Source organism: Canis aureus, chromosome 21, assembly GCF_053574225.1.
Source record: "Canis aureus isolate CA01 chromosome 21, VMU_Caureus_v.1.0, whole genome shotgun sequence".
Lineage (NCBI taxonomy): Eukaryota > Metazoa > Chordata > Mammalia > Carnivora > Canidae > Canis > Canis aureus.
In genome coordinates, this window is record NC_135631.1 from 30,497,358 (window position 1) to 30,515,219 (window position 17,862).

Sequence of the window (17,862 nt, forward strand, 5' to 3'; positions counted from 1 at the left end):
ACTGTCCTCCCCTGACCACAGGGCGGGGCGGGGGGGTGTCACCCCTGTCGGGGTCCATGCATCTAGGATGGGCTGGAAAGGTCATGGCTTGGGTCCCTGCACAGCACAGGGCTTACAGGGGAGCGGGGGATCCGGGGGAGCTGCCTGGCTCCAACCCCAGCCTCCTTCCTAGACGGCGGCAAAAGGGGGCCGCTCCCGTGGGGCTGTGGAAGGGCTGCAGGAGCTGCTCACGGTCATTGCATGGTGGGTTGGGGTGTTGTGGACCCCAGCCCGGGAAGCCAGTGCCCCCACCCGGCCCCACAGGTCCCACAGTGGCCCACGGGGAGCGGGGATCAGCTGCCACTCACCCGTGACCTGTCACTGTGTGAGCGCCTCCTCTTTATGCACTGGGGTACTAGGGAGAGTGGGAGGGTGGGGGTACTGGGGAGAGTGGGAGGGTGGGGGTACTGGGGAGAGTGGGAGGGTGGGGGTACTGGGGAGAGTGGGAGGGTGGGGGTATTGGGGAGAGTGGGAGAGTGGGGGTACTGAGGAGAGTGGGAGGGTTGGGGTACCGGGGAGAGTGGGAGTACCGGGGTACTGGGGAGAGCGGGAGAGTTGGGGTACTGAGGGGAGAGGAGTACTGGGCTACTGGGGAGAGCAGGAGAGTCGGGTCGCTGCGAGCCAGATCCGGAGCACGAGTGCCTCCGAAGGTCTGCGGACACAGAGTGGGCACCAGGCAGCGGTGGAACCCGGGGGCACCACAGTTCCACCCAGAGTGGGGTCCCGCATCATGACTGTGGGCAGGCGGGGTCCAATCAGCACTTAGCCCTTCACCCTGAAGGCCGAGGGTCCCGGGGAAGGGTCCTGTCCCCACGCCGGGTGGGAAGGGGATGCAGGCACCCTCCCACATCCTCAGTTCCCATTCTCGGGCCCTGCAGGCCTCCCACCCTTCAAGGCAGACTGGGGGTCACGATGCTCCCCCGCCCCCCAGGGTTCACAGCATGGGGTTGCAGTTAGGAACATTTGAGGGGCTCCTGGGTGGTTCCGTCGGTTCCACGTCGACTCTTTAGTTTGGCTCAGGTCAGGATCTCGAGGTTGTGGCGTGGAGCCTCGCGTGGGGCTCGGGCTCTGGTGGGTGAGGAGTCCGCTCCAGGTTCCCCCTCTCCCTCCGCCCCCCCCACTGCACTCTCTCTCAAGTAAATCTTCTAAAAATTAACATGAAGACATGTGAGCATCTTGATCCCCTCTGCAGAGGTGCCTTCGTATGTGTAACGACCGTGTAAATGCCTTTCACGGACCCACTGGGAGTCCTACCAGAAACCCCTTTTCCTTGGTATGTATTGAAGTACAGTCGACACACAACGTGACAGTAGTTTCAGGGCTACAACTAGTGACTTGACAGTTCTGTGCCTCACTCAGCTCTCCCCACGAGAAGCAGCGTCACCGTCTGTCCCCATACAAAGTTGTCCCAACAGTACTGACTCTATTGCCAGGCTGTACTTTCTAAATTTCTGGGATTTCTTTATTTAGAACCAGACGTTTGTAGCTTTTCCTGTTGTTCATCCATGTTGCCCACCTGCCTCCCGCGGCCCCTCTGGCCATCAGTCAGCACGATCCATCCCATTAACCAGAGAAAGGACAGAAACCACATGATCCCCTCGAGAGTTGCAGGAAAAGCATTTGACAGAATACAACATAAAAAGCACAGAATGGGGATCCCTGGGTGGCGCAGCGGTTTGGCGCCTGCCTTTGGCCCAGGGCGCGATCCTGGAGACCCGGGATCGAATCCCACGTCGGGCTCCCGGTGCATGGAGCCTGCTTCTCCCTCTGCCTGTGTCTCTGCGCCTCTCTCTCTCTCTCTGTGACTATCATAAATAAATAAAAATTTAAAAAAAAAAAAAAAAAAAAAAAGCACAGAATGGGTTTTGAGGAAATGTCTATCAACAGAATAAAGGCCGCTAGGAAGCCCCGCAGCTGACGTTATCCTCAAGGGTGAAAACCTGAAATCGTCTCCCCTGAGCAGGAACAAGCCAAGGAGGTCCCCTCTCAGTGCTGGAAGTCCTAATGTATGTAGTCAACAGACAGGAAACAGCAGAGGTTCCACACCTGGAAGGGGGACATCACATTGTCCCTATTTGCTGAAGACGCGGCACTAGAAACTGGAAACCCGAGAGCCTCCACCAAAACCTGTTAGAACTAAGGTGTGAGTTCAGGAGCGTTCAGGGACACAGAACGACCCTACAGAGCTCAGTAGCCTCGCTGTGTCCCGACAATTAGCCTCAGGAAGGAAATTAAGGACATGACTCCCTTCTCGGGAGCATCACAGAGGACAAAGTAGTTAGACTGAATCGAGGGAGCGCGAGACTCATGCGCTGAGACCCTCCAGGCTCTGGGAGGCCGTCCTGGGCTTGTGGGGCGGGGGCCTCAGCTTGTGAAAATGTCCGCAGTTCCTGAAGCCACCCTCAGTCTCAATGTCACTCCTATCAAAGTCATGGTGGCAGATCTTAGAAATAAAAAAAAAAAAAAAAACTAACCCTCTAACATCCGTCCGCCCCCATGAATGACCCCGGACAGCAAGTCAGTATTGGAAAAGCAGGACAGAGCGGGACGCAGCACTTTCCTATTTCAATCGATGTCAGAGATGCAGGATGAACCAGCGCGGTTCTTGGCCCCGGCTGGCTCTGTGGGTGAAGCACCCGACTCCTGACCTCGCCCCCGGTCCTGATCTCGGGGTCATGAGTTCTAGCCCTAGGCTGGGCTGTGGACGAGGCGTGGGGCCTACTTAAACAAACCAGACCCACGGGGGGTGGTTCCGGCATCAGCTGAAGGAGCAGGATCCAGAGCCCGGAGGGAATGCGCTCTGATGTGGTCAGTGATCTTTTTTAAAAATTTAATTTAAATCCAATTAATTGACGTAGAGTGTAATATTAGCTTCAGAGGTGGAATTGAGGGATTCAGTTGGAGAGAACACCAGTGCTCGTGACATCACGTGCCCGTCCCCCGTTACCCCGTCCCCCGGCTCCTCTCCCCTCCGGTGACCCTCAGTTTGTTTCCTATGATTGAGTCTCTTTTTCCTCCCTCTCTGTTTCCATGTTATTTATTTTTCCTTCCGTTCTCAGATGTTCTTCTGTTTTGCTTCTTTAATTCCACGTATGAGTGACACCACACGGTCATTTTTTTTCCCGACTGACTTATTTCACTTAACACGATCCCTCTAGTTCTGTCCGCGTCATTGCAAATGGCAAGGTTTCCTTCTCTTTGATAGCCGAGTGACATTCTAATCGATCTGTCCGTCCGTCCGTCCATCATCTATCATCCATCTCCATCCTCTTTATCCATCATCTGCCCGAGGACACCGAGGCTCCTCCCACAGCGTGGCTACAGTGGACCCAGCTGCCGTGGACACTGGGGGGCAGGTGCCCTTTAGGAGGCATTCGTGTCTTTGGGGTAAATGCCCAGCAGTGCCACTGCTGCTCGGGGGGGCAGCTGTTTGTCACTCCTTGAGGACCCTCCGCAGCGCTCTCTGGGGCGCCCGCCAGCACGCGTTCCCGCCCACAGTGTAGGGCTCCCCTTCCTCCTCATCCTCTCCTACACCTGCTGCCTCCTGTCCCGTTCATGTCAGCCCATCCTGGAGGTGTGACGTGCTGACCTGGTGTCGATCTGACCCATGTTCCCCTGAGGCCGAGGGAGGAGGAGCATCTTTTCCTGGGTCTGTTTGCCATTTGTATGTCCTCTTCGGGGAAATGTCTGCGCGTGCCTTCTGCCCATTTCTTGACTCGATTATTTCTTCTCTGGGTGTTGAGTTTGAGAAGTTCCTTACAGACCTTGGATACCAGCCCTCTGCATGATAAGATGCTTGCAAACATCTTCTCCCATTTTCTTGGTTGCCTTTTGGTTCTGTTGAGTGTTTCCTTTGCTGCAGAAGCTTTTTTGTCACGATGAAGCCCCAATAGTTCATTTTTGCCCCTGTTTCTCCTGCCGTTGTTGCAGAGTCTCTTCTGGCTCCACGCCAATCTTAGGACTGTTTGTTCCAGCGCGGTGGAAAATGTTGATGGCATCTTGGCAGGGATTGCACTCAGGGGCGCCCTGGGGAGCGTAGACATTTTCACAATATTTGTTCTTCCAGTCCATGATCACAGAACATTTTCCCATTTCTCTGTGTCTTCCTCCATTTCTTTCATGAATGTTGTATAGTGTTCAGAGTACTAATCCTTTGCCTCTCTGGTTAGGTTTACTCCTAGGCATCTCATGGCTTTTGGTGCAACCGTAAATGGGATTGACACCTTAGTTCCTCTTTTTCAGTCTCGTTGTTAGTGTGTAGAGATGCCACCGACTTCTGGGCATTGATGGTGCCTCCTGCCGCACTGCCGAATGGCTGTGTGAGGTCTAGCAATCTTGGGGTGGAGTCCTTTGGGTTTCCTATGTACAGTATCATGTCATCTGCTAAGAGGGAGGGTTTGACTTCTTTTTTGACAATTGAATGCCTTTTATTTCTTTGTGTTGCCCGATTGCTGAGGCTAGGACTTCTAGGACTATGTTGACTAGCAGTGGTGAGAGTGGACATGTCGTGGTCCTGATCTTAGGGGAAAGGCTCCCAGTGTTTCCCCATTGAGAAGGATATTTGCTGTGGGCTTTTCGTAGATGCTGAGGAATGTTCCTTCTATCCCTCCATTGTGGAGAGATTTAATCAAGAAAGGATGCTGTATTTGTCAAATGTAATTTCTGCGTCAATTGAGAGGATCATTTTGCTCTCGTCCTTTCTTTTATTTATGTGGTGTTTCATGCTAATCGATTTGAAATGTTGAACCGCCCTCGCAGCCCAGGAATAAATCCAATTTGGCCGTGGTGAGTAACGCTTTTACCGTATTGTTGGATCCTATTGGCTAGTATCTTGGTGAGTATTTTTGCATCCGTGCTCATCAGGGATATTGGTCTGTAATTCTCCTTTTTGGTGGAGTCTTTGGTTTGAGGATCATATTATTGCTGGCCTCATAGAAAGTTTGGAAGTTTTTCTTCCATTTGTATTTATTGAAAGAGCTTCAGAAGAATAGGTATTAATTCTTCTTTATTTTTTTTTAATTTTTTAAATTCTTCTTTAAATGTCTGTTAGAATTGCCCTGGGAAGCTGTCCCACCCTGGGCTCTTGTTTTTTGGGAGATTTTTGATGACTGCTTCAATTTCCTTGCTGGTTATGGGTCTATTCAGGTTTTTTTTTTTTTACTTCTTCCTGTTTCAGTTTTGGTGGTTTATATATTTCTGGGAATACATCCATTTCCTTTTTTTTCAAGATTTTATTTATTTATTCATGAGAGACACACAGAGAGAGGCAGAGACACAGGCAGAGGGAGAAGCAGGCTCCATGCAGGGAGCCTGATGTGGGACTTGATCCCGGGGCCCCTGGCCAAAGGCAGATGCCCGACCATGGAGCCATGCAGGTGTCCCTATTTAAAAGTTTTGTATTTATTTATTTATTTATTTATTTATTTATTTATTTATTTATTTATTTTTAAAGATTTATTTATTTATTCATTCAGAGAGAGCGAGAGAGAGGCAGAGACACAGGCAGAGGGAGAAGCAGGCTCCATGCAGGAAGCCCGATGTGGGACTCGATCCCGGGTGTCCAGGATCACACCCCGGGCTGCAGGCGGCGCTAAACCGCTGCGCCACCAGGGCTACCTTAAAAGTTTTATATTTAGACCTATGATTCATTTTGAGTTAATCTTTGCAGAAATTATGCAATTTGGACCAAGATTCTTTGTTTTTTTTGTTTTTGTTTTGCACGAAAATACCCATTTGCTCCAATACTATTTGTTGAAAACACTATCCTTTCTCTAGTGAATGGTCTTTCTCCCTTTGTAAAAAAAAAAAAAAAAAAAAAAAAAAATGGGGATCCCTGGTGGCGCAGCGGTTTGACGCCTGCCTTTGGCCCGGGGCGTGATCCTGGAGACCCGGGATCGAATCCCACATCGGGCTCCCGGTGCATGGAGCCTGCTTCTCCCTCTGCCTGGGTCTCTGCCTCTCTCTCTCTCTCTCTGTAACTATCATAAAAAAAAAAAAAAAATTAAAAAAAAAATGGAGTTACCCTTATTGCTCTTGGTTTATTCTGGGCTCTGGGGTCTGTCCCATGGGTCTATGTGTCTCTCCTTCACCTATGCCACACTGGCTCCATCGCTACCACTTCAGAGTCAGTTTTAAAATAAGGTAATGTGGGATCCCTGGGTGGCTCAGCGGTTCAGCGCCTGCCCTTGGCCCAGGGCATGGTCCTGGAGTCCTGGGATCGAGCTCCGTGTCGGGCTCCCTGCATGGAGCCTGCTTCTCCCTCTGCCTGTCTCTCTCTCTCTCTCTACGTCTATCATGAATAAATAAATAAAATCTTTAAAAAAATAAAATAAAATAAGGTAATGTGATGCTCACACCTTCACTTTTCCTCAAAATTCTTTAAGCTGTTCCAGATTTTCCATCTTTGTGCCTAAGTTTGAGAATAGCTTACCTGTATCTACAGGAAGTCTTGCTGGGTTTCGAGTGGGACTGTGATTAATCTACAGATCATTTAAAGAGAACTGATGTCTTTACTATGTCAAATCTCTCAATCCCTGAACATGGTTTGTCTCCCCATTTATTTAAGTCATTTAACGTGTCTTCAAAATTTTGCAGTTTTCAACATATAGATCCAGTGCAGGTTTTCTGTAGATGTCTACCTGAGTATTTGATCTATTTTGGAGCTATTGTAGATAGCTGTCTTTTAAAAATAAAGATTAAAATTTTAATTTTAAATTTCTGCTGTCTAAATGTGGTTTTTCTGTTGCGATCGTGCATCCCAAGACCTCACCAAAGTTATGTATTGGTTCTCCAAATTTTTCTCATAGATTCTTTGGGATTTTCTAATCGTGTCATCTGTGAATACACAGTTTCATTTCTTTCTTTCTCACGTTGGGTACATTTATTAATTTTTCATTGGAGTGCCTTGACTCTCAGTATGATGTTGAATGAGACTCATAAGAGTAGATTTCTTTGTCTTATTCCTGGTTTCAGCGAGAGCATCTAGTGCTTCACCATTACGTGTCACGTAAGTTGCTCTATGTTTCTGTAGATGCCGCGTACTGGTTGAGGAAGTTCCCCTCTCTTCCTATTTTGTTGGAAGTTTTTTTTAAATCATGAATAGGTGTTGGGTTTTGTTAAATGCTTTCTGTATCAACTGATAGGATGTGTGAGCTTTTTTCTTTAGATCATTAATCTGACAGATTATAATGATACATTCTCAGCTGATGAACCAATCTTGTATTTTCAGGATAAATGCCACTTGGTTGTGCTGCATTATTGTTTTTATATATTACAGCATTTGAATCCACTATATATATATATTTTTTATTTTATTTATGATAGTCACAGAGAGAGAGAGAGAGAGAGGCAGAGACACAGGCAGAGGGAGAAGCAGGCTCTATGCACTGGGAGCCCGACGTGGGATTTGATCCCGGGTCTCCAGGATCGCGCCCTGGGCCAAAGGCAGGCGCCAAACCGCTGCGCCACCCAGGGATCCCTTTATTGAAGATTTTAATGCAGCTCATAGGGATATTTGACCGTGTTTGCCCTTTATTTCCTTCCTTTCTTCCTTCCTTCCTTCCTTCCTTCCTTCCTTCCTTCCTTCCTTCCTTCCTTAATTCCCTTCCTCTATTCTTTTTTCTTTCTTTCTTTTATACTCTTAAGTCAGGGTACCAGGGAAATGCTGTCCTTAACATAATTTGGGACATATTCTCTCCTGTTCTGGAGAAGACTGCATATGATTGGCATTCTTTCTTCTTTAAATGTCTGTCAAAATTTGTCATTGAAATCATCTGGAGGCCTGGAGATTTTTCACTGGGGGTAACTACAAATTCAATTCTTTTTTTTTTTTTTAAGATTTTATTTATTTATTCATGAGACACAGAGAGAGAGAGAGAGAAAGAGAGAGAGAGGCAGAGATACAGGCAGAGGGAGCAGGCTCCATGCAGGGAGCCAGATGTGGGACTCGATCCTGGGTCTCCAGGATCAGGCCCTGGGCTGAAGGTGGCACTAAACAGCTGAGCCACCTGGGCTGTCCACAAATTCAATTCTTAAAAATTGTTATAGGGCTGTGATATTGTGATTTATAATAAATACGTTTTTGATCTTCATCCCTAAACGCTTGGAATTTCTAAGAGCAAAGGGCACATCTCTTGTGACTGTGGCTGGTCTCTTGTCCTCAGTTCCGGAGATCCCCCAGAGCTGTGGAGGTAAGGTGGGCATCCCGTCTTACGTACCCAGCCCCTACCCACCACAGCTGGGTGTATGTTCATGAGGGGACTTTGGGAAGGCCCTAAGGATGGGGGCTGGAGGCCAGGGCCAACCAACTGTGATTGGAGGGTTGGAGCCTCCATCAAAACTCAAGGAGGGGGAGGGGTCAGAGGGCTTCCAGGTCAGTGAACCGCCTGCCCAGGCCCCTGGGCCCCGAACTCCAGGAGGCAGAAGGGACCAGGGACCCCTGCAGACCTCACCCCACGTATCTCTCCACCTGGCCTCTCATTCAGTCAATAAAACTGCGATCCACTTGGTCAGCTGGTCTCCTGAGGTCTGTGAGCTGCTCCAGCAAATGAACGAAACCAGAGATGACCCTGAGGACCCGACTCCATAGCCGGTCAGTCGGAAGCACAGGAGACAAGCTGGTTGGTGTCTGAACTGGGGGCTGTCTTGTGGGAGTGCGTCCCTCACCCGCAGTGCTCTCTAGACTGGAAAGGGGTTCACCTGCTGGGACGCCGGTCAGTGCATGAGAACTGGGTTAATTCCTCGCTAATGTGGAGACACGTGCACGCACACACTGCAGGAACTCCTCCAGTTCTTTAGTTCATCTACAGGGAGTTGGCACGTGTGTGGTTTTGAGAGTTGTTCCACCTCGTCTGGGTTGTCGAACTTCGGTGCGTAGCGCTGTCTGTGTTTCCCTTCTTACCCTTTCCATATTTACCTGGGTTGTATTCATATCCTCTCCTTCCTAATGTTGGGAAATTAGGTCTTTCTTTGATTCTCTCTGTCTTGCTGGAGGTTAATCAATGTGCTGATAAGAAGCAACGTGGGGAAGGACGAGCACCGGGGACCGTTTCTACCCGGTTCACAACATACCGAGTGGCTCTGTGTCCTCGGGAATGCGGACGTGTGTGACTGAAGGTCCACGTGGGGTAACAGACGCGGATCAGGCTGGAAGCTACCTCCACGGTCCCAGCTGGTGGGACTGGCCAGGTCTCCCAGGGGCTCCCATCGTTTTCTGAGGTCGGAGTCGGTCCTGGGGTTCATTGTCTGAAAATCACTGTGGATCTAAACGAAAGCCTCGATCACAAAGCATGTCTGCACGTCTGCGTTCCACGTATGTCCGTCTGCATTCCACGGACGTATGGAAACACCAGGCCTTAGGAGCGTGCTGCCTGAGCCTTGGATTGCGGGTCGTTTCCTTCTGTTGTGTGTAGATGTTGCCTACGGGTTGCTCCTAGCACGTGCATCCTTGAGTGATGTACTGTGGCTCCCGGAGGGTCGGGCCCGAGCAGGCATCGCCCCTGCAGGTGTCCAGCACTCCTCTCACACCAGCACCCGGACTCAAGTCATCACCCGGGACGAGGCCCTAGCTCGGCCAGGTCACTAAAGCTCCCCTTCCCACCCAGGCTATGGCCCGTTAGGTGGTGGGACACATGGTGTCATTGTGGTTCCTGCTGTTTCCAGGATCGGGTGAGCTCAGGGCAATGTTCTGGGCTGGGTCCTGAGACTTGCTGATGTTGGGCACACGGGTTGCACCCCAGCTTCTGCCCCCCAGCTCCTGTCCACAAGGAGGCCGCCAGCCTGAGAGCAGAAGACGGAGCTGGCGAGTCCTGCAGCTGGGGTGGGGGGTGCGATGCTGGTGCCGGAGGCGCCTTCAGGGGGTCCCGGCCCCAGTGCCCACAGCCTCTACCGTGCGCTTCCAGGGCTGGGGGCGGCTTCGTGTCCTGACCCCTCTTACCCCAGGTCGTGCCCCACAGGGTGAGGACAGGGTCCTACACCATGTTGTGCGTGCGCGGGCACCCCCACCCAGGAGAGTCTCGCCGTCCTCCTGCACAGCCGCTGGGCCGCCAGGACCCCCCAACCCGTGCCCAGGAAGGCAGCCGCCCGCCTGCTGCTTCAGCTGCCCTTGGCACCCACATCCCCAGGGCGCGATGATGACGAAGTCCCCGTCCAACCATTTCACGGGAGGGTGATGTGACCCCGCACCGGGAGGGTCATGCAGGGCACTGGCTCTGCCGCTGGGGATGGGCGGGTGAGGAAGGCTGCTGGGTGCTGAGCAGGCCACCCATCCCGTCCCTCCTCCAGCGGGGCCCACGGAATCCTTCACGCTGCTGCCGGCGGGGCGACGGTCCTCCCAGCTTCCCCGGGAGCGTGACGGTCAAAGCCTGCGAGTTTGTGGCCAGTTTGTCAGGTGTCCTCCCGTGCTTGGGGCACTTGGGAGCACCACCCCGTGTCTGTGGGGTCTCCACGCAGCTGCGTCACAGCTTGTGTGCCACCGTCAGGCCAGCATGAAATCACCCCCGTCCCCAACGTGCCCACATGACATGCTGTGCACTTGGTGCATCTGTGCAACCCGCGCGGCCGCCCGCGCTGTCCGTCTCCTCCTCCTGCGATTCCCTTCTGACGAGGGCACAGGAGGTTTGAGTAAACCTCTGGTTGATGATGGAGTCGTTTCTACTGGCTGCATCCCTTACCTCCACTGCCTTTGTCTCAGGTTAGCATGATTTTTTAAATTTGAATTTTCTCGCCATTCTTAAATAAATGCATTTATTTAAGGAGGCACGTCTCATGGTTTCCCACATCAGGCCAGCCAAGGGAGACACTGGATGCGCACCTCCTCCGGGAAGCTGCGTGGACGCCGGGAAGCGCGTGGAGAGAGCTCAGGCCCCCAGGTGGCCGGGGAAGGACTGCAATGCCCCTGCACGCTGTCTGTCTGCAGGCTGTCTGTCCGCTGAGCCACCAGGCCTGAGCCACCAGGCCGCTCACTCCCTGCTGCTGGGGGCGCTGGAGTCAGTTTGGCGGATTCTTCTGGAACCACATATGGTTCTCTGCGGAGATAAGGTGGCCGCCCGGCCTTGGAGAAACGGCTGAGCTCCCGGGCGACCGCAAGGCCCCTGCTGGCTGGCTGCCCACGGAAGACGAGAACATGAGCTGGTCCACAGGGCCCTCTTCCTGCGGCACCCCCGGGGTGGCTGCCGAGCGGAGGAAGCACCCTGGCGTCTACACCACGAGTATTACTCCACGGGAAGGAACGGGAGCCTGGCACGTGTGCGCCCCCGAGGGTGCGGTGCCCCGGGAGGGGGTGGCACAGAGGCAGGTGGGGGCTGGGCGCTCTTGCTCATGCCCAGGCTCACGGACAGAGGAAGCCGAAGGGAAGGCAGGTGCGGGTGCACGAGGGGCGGCCGCGGGGACAGACCCGGGTGGGGTCGGGGGTCGGGGCCGAGGTCGGGGTCGGGGCCTCGGGGGCGCACACGTCCGGGACAGAAGCACAGCAGTGGGAACACGCAGGCGAGGCCGCTCGTGGGGCCTGCACGGAGTCGTCCACTCAGTGCTGTCCTCCTGGAAGTACAGAGAGATGGACAGGCGGAAAGGAGGACTCCCCCTCAGTGGAAGAGCCCGTGGAGGGAAGCAGGGGCACTGGGGGCGCAAACCTCAGTGGGTTGTCCTCTGATGGCAGAAACAAGACCAAGACATCAGACAACTCCCATCCAGGCCCGAGTGTAGACCCGTGTGGAAGGACGGGGGAGGAGGGATGCTCCCCGCAGAGGGAACAGGACGGGGTCCCTGCAGACGGAGCAGGACGGGGGCCCACGGAGGGAAGAAGGGGGGCCCTGCAGCTGGAACAGGACGGTGTCCCCGCAGAGGCTCACACCTGCTGGAGAGGTTCAGGGGCCCTGCGGCCCTCAGGTTCTGTGCTCAGACACGCGGACCCCGTGGAGGGGGGCTGCAACCTGCTGGGCCTCGGCCCTCGGGTTTTCTGGTTATGACTCCAGCGCGGTCGGTGCGGATCGCTTCAGTCTTACTACCAGATGCACAGATCCTGCTGTGTAGATGTGTCATATTGACGGAAGGTTTGATGCGAGGCTCTGGATCTGCCCCAGGCTCTCTAGCTCTACCTTTGGCCTCCTGGGTGAAGAAGAAAGGGGGAGGCAGGTAAGGTGATGGGAGGCATTAACCGCAGCCCGGGTCTCAGGAATCCATGTGAGTCCAGGGCTGGCCTCTCCCCGCCTCTAACCGCAGTAACCAGAAGCCACGGCCCCATAGCGGAGTCGCGTGTGCAGGGTCACCTCACGCAGTGGGGCCCAGGACCTCATGTGACTAGGTCCAAGCTCCCCAGACACGTAGCCTCCGAGTGGGCCCTGGGGGCTCATCTGTCACACAGCCGTGCGTGCCATCCCCAGAGGAGGAGCTGGTCCCCATAAGACCCTTCTGTCCCCACAGGTGGGTGACTGCCCCCCAAATCATCTTTTTTGGTGTTTAGGACTTCCTTTTTTTTTTTTTTTTTAAAGATTTTATTTATTCCTGAGAGACCCAGAGAGAGGAGAGACACAGGCAGAGGGAGAAGCAGCTCGGCGCAGGAAGCCCGATGTGGGACTCGATTCCGGGACCCGGGGTCGCGCCCTGAGCCACAGGCCGACTCTCCGCCGCTGCGCCCCCCACGCCCCGACTGTTGCAGGCGTGGCAGGTAGTCATGGTGTCATCGGTAAGCGGTGAATGCCCTGATTACGCCGGCACAGGTGGCGCCCGCGGCCCGGCGGCCTTCCCCTGCCCAGGGGAGCTGGTCCCACAGCGCCGTGGGAACCGGGGGGGGGGGGGGGTGGGCAGAAGAGAGGAGATGCTGGAGGGAAGACGCTGCCTCAGTGAGGATGCTCTTGTCGCACGGTTGTGCAGCCTGTGACGACGCACTCCCTGCCGGGGGAGTCCTGTGCCCTGGAGGGGCCGGCGCAGTGAGGGGTGTCGAGCCCCACTGGCTTCGTGCGAGTCCACCCCTCTGCTGGCCTCCCTGGGCCCCCAGCCACTGGCCTGACCCGTGATGGCCTTTGCCTTCCCTGGTTGACAGTGAGGCCCTGGTGAGCCCAGGGGGGCGGCTGGACCCCCCCCCACGGTAGTAAATGTGCACCAGGTGTGATCCTCCCCACTACGCTGGTAGCCAAATCCCCGGGTGTCTCGGGGCGTCCCCCAATTACTGCCAGTACATCTACCCACCTCGAGGGGGTTCTGCTCGGTCCTCTCCACTGGTGACCAGCCCAACGACGTCCTCAGGCCCTGGGGCTGACGCCTGGGGTCTCCCTTCCTCTTCCCTGAGAGCCAGCCTGTCCCCACCATCACTCACTGCGCCTCCAAATCCCCCTGGACGTCCTGGGCCACACCTCCATGCCCTTCACGTCCGAGGGATCCCCGGCTCTCAGAGACCCTGTGTATCGGGGCCCGAGAGACAGTCTGCACAACCTGCAGGTCCACGTCTCCCCTTGCTGGGCCCTGGGGCTCCCAGGGAACAAGACACTTGGCGGGGGACTTTGATGGAGGGCCTCCCAGCTGACAGAGGGGCTCCAGGGGATGGGGGCTCCTGGGGGATGTGGGCGCTCCTGGGTGGTGGGTGGGGCTCCAGGAGGACACGGGCTCCACAAGGATGATGGGGCTTTGGGCAGGAGCTCCCAGGAGATGTCGGGCTCCTAGAGGGAGGAGGAGCTCCTGGGGAGCAAGGAGGGCTCTGGGGGGGTAGGTTGGCTTCCAGGGGATGAAGGGGGTCCAGGGAAATGGGGGCATTTAAGGGGAAGTGGGGGGCTCCAAGAAGAAGGGCCTGTGCCTCAGAAGCCTATGAGGGCCCTGAGGGGGAGCCTGTGGAGGGAGCCCCAGCATCCACCCCAACCAGGCCTAACCAGGGTGCCACACTTCGCTCTGCCTCCATCCCCTCTTCCTCCTCATCCTAAGTGGGGGACGGCCATGATCCCCCCATGGCTTCCTGAGGTCCTCTGAACTTCATCACAGAGATGCTGCTCCTGCAGGGGGTGGGGGTGGTCTACACCTCGGCCCTGACACTCAGGCAGGGGCGGCTCAGAGCAGCACTGAGGTCGGCTGCGGCCATAATCAGTGTGAAGTTCCCTGGTGGCATGAGTGCCCCCAGAAAATGCCTGTGTCCTGGACAGAAAACCTGTTCCCCTTTCTGGGCTGCTCCCCAAGAGGCTGGGGAGCGGCCCACATCAGCCTGGGTACCCGGTGGCGACTCCAGCTTGCTACCCCCAAGTCAATAACTCACTCCCAAAGGCACAGATTATGTGAATCATATCTGTTTCTCAGAAACGTCTATTTCTGGGCCCCCCAAGGCCTTGGAGCATAATCCCAAGCACAGGTTGCATTTTGTGATCTTGAAAAGAGGAAGGTGGCCCCGTATCCTGAGATGGTGAACAGAGGCTCAGGTCAACCCCCGGCTGGGAATTAGAGCCAGCCCTGGGTTAGGACAAAATACACACACCTGTGTGTCGTGACCAAGCCAGGCAGCGAGGAAGGCTCAGCCCATGAGCTCGCTCTGCTGACTCAGAGGGCAACAGCCGGGAGGCTGCCCAGCACTTTCTCCCGCAGCCCAGGGATGGGAGACAAGAACGAGCTTCAGGAACTGTGCTTAGGAAGATGGGCCGCAGTAAATTCTCCAGGCTATTGGTTGGATCCTGGAAGATCTACACCACAGATCAAGGTAAGCAGAAAGGAGACCAGCCCCAGTATGAACGGAAGCTCAGTGGCAAGGGATCCAAACCCACCGTCGGGATTGAGGTTACCTGGTGACTGCTGGTGCTCCTGGCCTAGCAGTCGCTCCAACAGGGGACAGTATCACCCAGTACCGTCCAGTCGCCCAATTCTCTACAATTTCTTTTTCTTTTTTTTAAGATTTTTAAAATTTATGATAGACCTAGAGAGAGAGAGAGAGAGAGAGAGAGACAGGAGGAGGGAGAAGCAGGCTCCATGCCAGGAGCCCGACATGGGACTCGATCCCAGGACTCCAGGATCGTGCCCTGGGCCAAAGGCAGGCGCTAAACTGCTGAGCCACCCAGGGATCCCCTACAATTTCTTTAATCACAAATACGCAACACTTGATCAAAAGTAATCTGGCAAAAAATAATAATAAAAAAAAAGTAATCTGGCATACCAGGAAGTAAGACGAGATGAAGAACAGTTGACCCCACAGAGATGCAGATAATGCCATTATCAGACAGGGACTTCAGAATAATTGTACTTAAGGTACTCAGTTAAGTACATTGTCAAAGACAAGAGTACCTAATTTGGTTAGGGAGAGACTTGGAAACAAAAATAAATAAATGGAAATTCCAAAAGAAAAAAAATAAAATAACTAAACCTAAGGATGGGGTTGACAAGAGATCCCACACAGATAAAGAGAGAATTGGTGAACTGGAAGGCTGGTCAAAAGAAATTACCTGGACCGAGACAGAGAGTCAAAAGGATCGAACATCTAGTAAAGAGTGTAAGAGACTCATGCGTGGGATAGAGTGCAAAGGTCGAGTGTATGTTTAATTGGCTTCCTACATGAAGGTCAGAAAGAGCACGGGGTGGGGGCGCCTGGAGGGCTCAGCGGTAGAGCGTCTGCCTTCGGCTCAGGGTGTGATCCCAGGTTCCTTCTGCCTCTGCCCGTGTCTCTGCCTCTGTCTCTCACGAATGAGTAAATAAAATCTTTAAAATAAGTGAGTAAATAAATAAAAAGACAAAGACATAACTGGGAGAATCAGGTGAGATTGAAGATAAAGACCTAGTTCCCGTGAATCCTCGTGGCCCAGGGGCCGTGTCCCATGCAGGAGGGGCTGCAGCCACACGTAGGGTGCTAACCCTCATGCTGCGCCTCACGGGGCGTCTCGAAGCACATCCCTCCACGTTCCTCACAGGTTCTCGTGTCCCTATGGGTCATCACAAGTGTGACCTGACAGCCTCAGGGCCACTTATTGTAAATAGTTTTCTTTATCCTTAACAAGAATCTCAGGAAACAGATCTAAGAGCTTATGGCATAGAAAAGAACAAAATGAAAGTACATCATTTTAGCAGCTTTCCAAAAGTGTAACTCTTGCGGGAGGGAGGGGAGCCAGTCCCAGAGTCAGCCCAGGAGGGCGCTGCTGGTGTCCGGTGATGGATCCTAACCCTAACCCAGATTCTACCTCAGAGTGCCTCGTGCGTGCAGCACACACTTGCATCAACAATATTTAGAGCCCACGTGTGCGAGGATTTACCTGCATTATGTCGCAGAGCCCTGATTGCTCGGAGCCAGGGACATGGTGGTACTAGTGTCCCGATGAAGACGACCAAGCCTAGACGCACAAAGGGTGTGCCCCTGAAACCCCGGGTCAGCTGGGTCCAGCATCTCCTTTAAAGACCAGCGGGAGAGCAGTTTAATGCAGCCGGTGATTGGCCCTGGCACGCAGTCCCGTTTGCAGACGTCATCCCCCAGAATGTCAGCTCTGACCACTGGGGTAGCCCACGGCCTGCCCTCCCGCCTGCACCCACGACGTTGGTCCGAACGTTTATGTACCAGGGTCCATGCTGTTTATTCGTGTAAGAACATTTCCAACCGGTGCTGTGCTTGTTTATTCACGCTGGGCACGGGCCCAGCAACCTCTGACCAATATGGCCCCTATACCCGAAACGACGCAGGAAACGGGGACAGCGAGCCAGGGAACACGTGGCAGCAGCACCACGCGAGCAGCACCACATTTCAGCAAAACAATTGCTGCTGGGGGAATCCCTGGGTGGCTCAGTGGTTTGGTGCCTGCCTTTGGCCCAGGGCGCGATCCTGGAGTCCCAGGATCGAGTCCCCCGCCGGGCTCCCTGCATGGAGCCTGCTTCTCCCTCTGCCTGTGTCCCTGCCTCTCTCTCTCTCTGATAAATGAATAGATAAATTTAAAAAAAAAATTGCTGCCGGGCCCCTGTAATGCCTGCCGGGCCCCTGTGACTCCGGCCGCCCTCTGCAGCACCCACCTGCCGCCCTTCCTCCTTGAGGCACCTGCAGTGCTGCTGGCCACAGGAGGCCAAAGGGCGCTGACATCAAGTCTAGAAGTTGATCACGGTCAGTATACTAGGTCTAGGGTACAGGAAAGTGAATAGTATAAACAATTTCTATTAAAATTGGCCACATTCTAGCGCTTCGAGAAGTCAGTTCTCAGGAAAAGCCAGTTTTCCTTGAGCACCCGGTGCTCCCTCCTGCCGCAGCGGACACGGGCGCTCCCGGGCTGGGGCCGCCCTGGCGCCGTCTCCTCACGGGCCGCTGACTCCCCTGGGGGCGCGCACCCCCCCACCCCCCGCCCCGGCCCGGCCCAGTGCTGAACCTCGAGCACCGACGCACAGCCGCGCACAAAGGGCTCAGACAAGTGTTTATTGCACGAATGCATTTGAAGACACAGGATTATTCAGAGTTTCTGCCGTTAGATAAATGGAACAGCGCCCAAAGATGACAAACGTTGCTCCAACGAATCTCACAAAACCACCCTTGCGTCTGTCCAGCCCGGCACCACCGAGTCGGGGCTCCGCAGCGGACCGCCGTGCAGCGTCCGGCCTGCACCTTGCTCCACGTCTCCCAGCCCAGCCCCCAGCCCGGTGACCTTCATGTCACTGCCTGGGCCGGGCGTCCGAGGACACCTGCCCGGGCGGGACGCGGGGAGGGCGGCGCTGGGACCACCGCTCCGCCCGGCCGCCAAGTGGGAGCAGCGAGACCCCAACTCCGGCCACGGAGGCCCCGCCCCCTGCGAGGCCCCGCCCCTTGACTCCGCCCCCGCGACCCCAGGCCCCGCCCCGCCAGCGTGCACCCTCCTCAGGCACAGCCCGGGTCCCAGGCCCCGCCCCCGCCGCTCAGGC

The 17,862-nt window shown here is 54.6% G+C and overlaps 2 long non-coding RNA genes across 3 annotated transcripts; one reads left to right on the plus strand and one right to left on the minus strand.

Annotated features, from left to right (window-relative positions):
• The first annotated feature begins 652 nt into the window (after positions 1–652).
• On the plus strand, positions 653–16,873 carry LOC144292852 (uncharacterized). Of its 2 annotated transcripts, XR_013360244.1 has the most exons (5): positions 653–1,110; positions 1,232–1,312; positions 12,525–12,718; positions 14,596–14,707; positions 16,261–16,873. It is a non-coding gene; the product is annotated as an uncharacterized LOC144292852 (long non-coding RNA). The 2 variants fall into 2 exon arrangements; XR_013360243.1 differs by having other exon boundaries at positions 653–1,312.
• On the minus strand, positions 10,766–17,776 carry LOC144292854 (uncharacterized). Its single transcript, XR_013360245.1, has 2 exons — positions 16,990–17,776; positions 10,766–12,141 (listed from the first exon to the last, which is right to left on the minus strand). It is a non-coding gene; the product is annotated as an uncharacterized LOC144292854 (long non-coding RNA).
• Between the last annotated feature and the right edge of the window lie 86 nt (positions 17,777–17,862).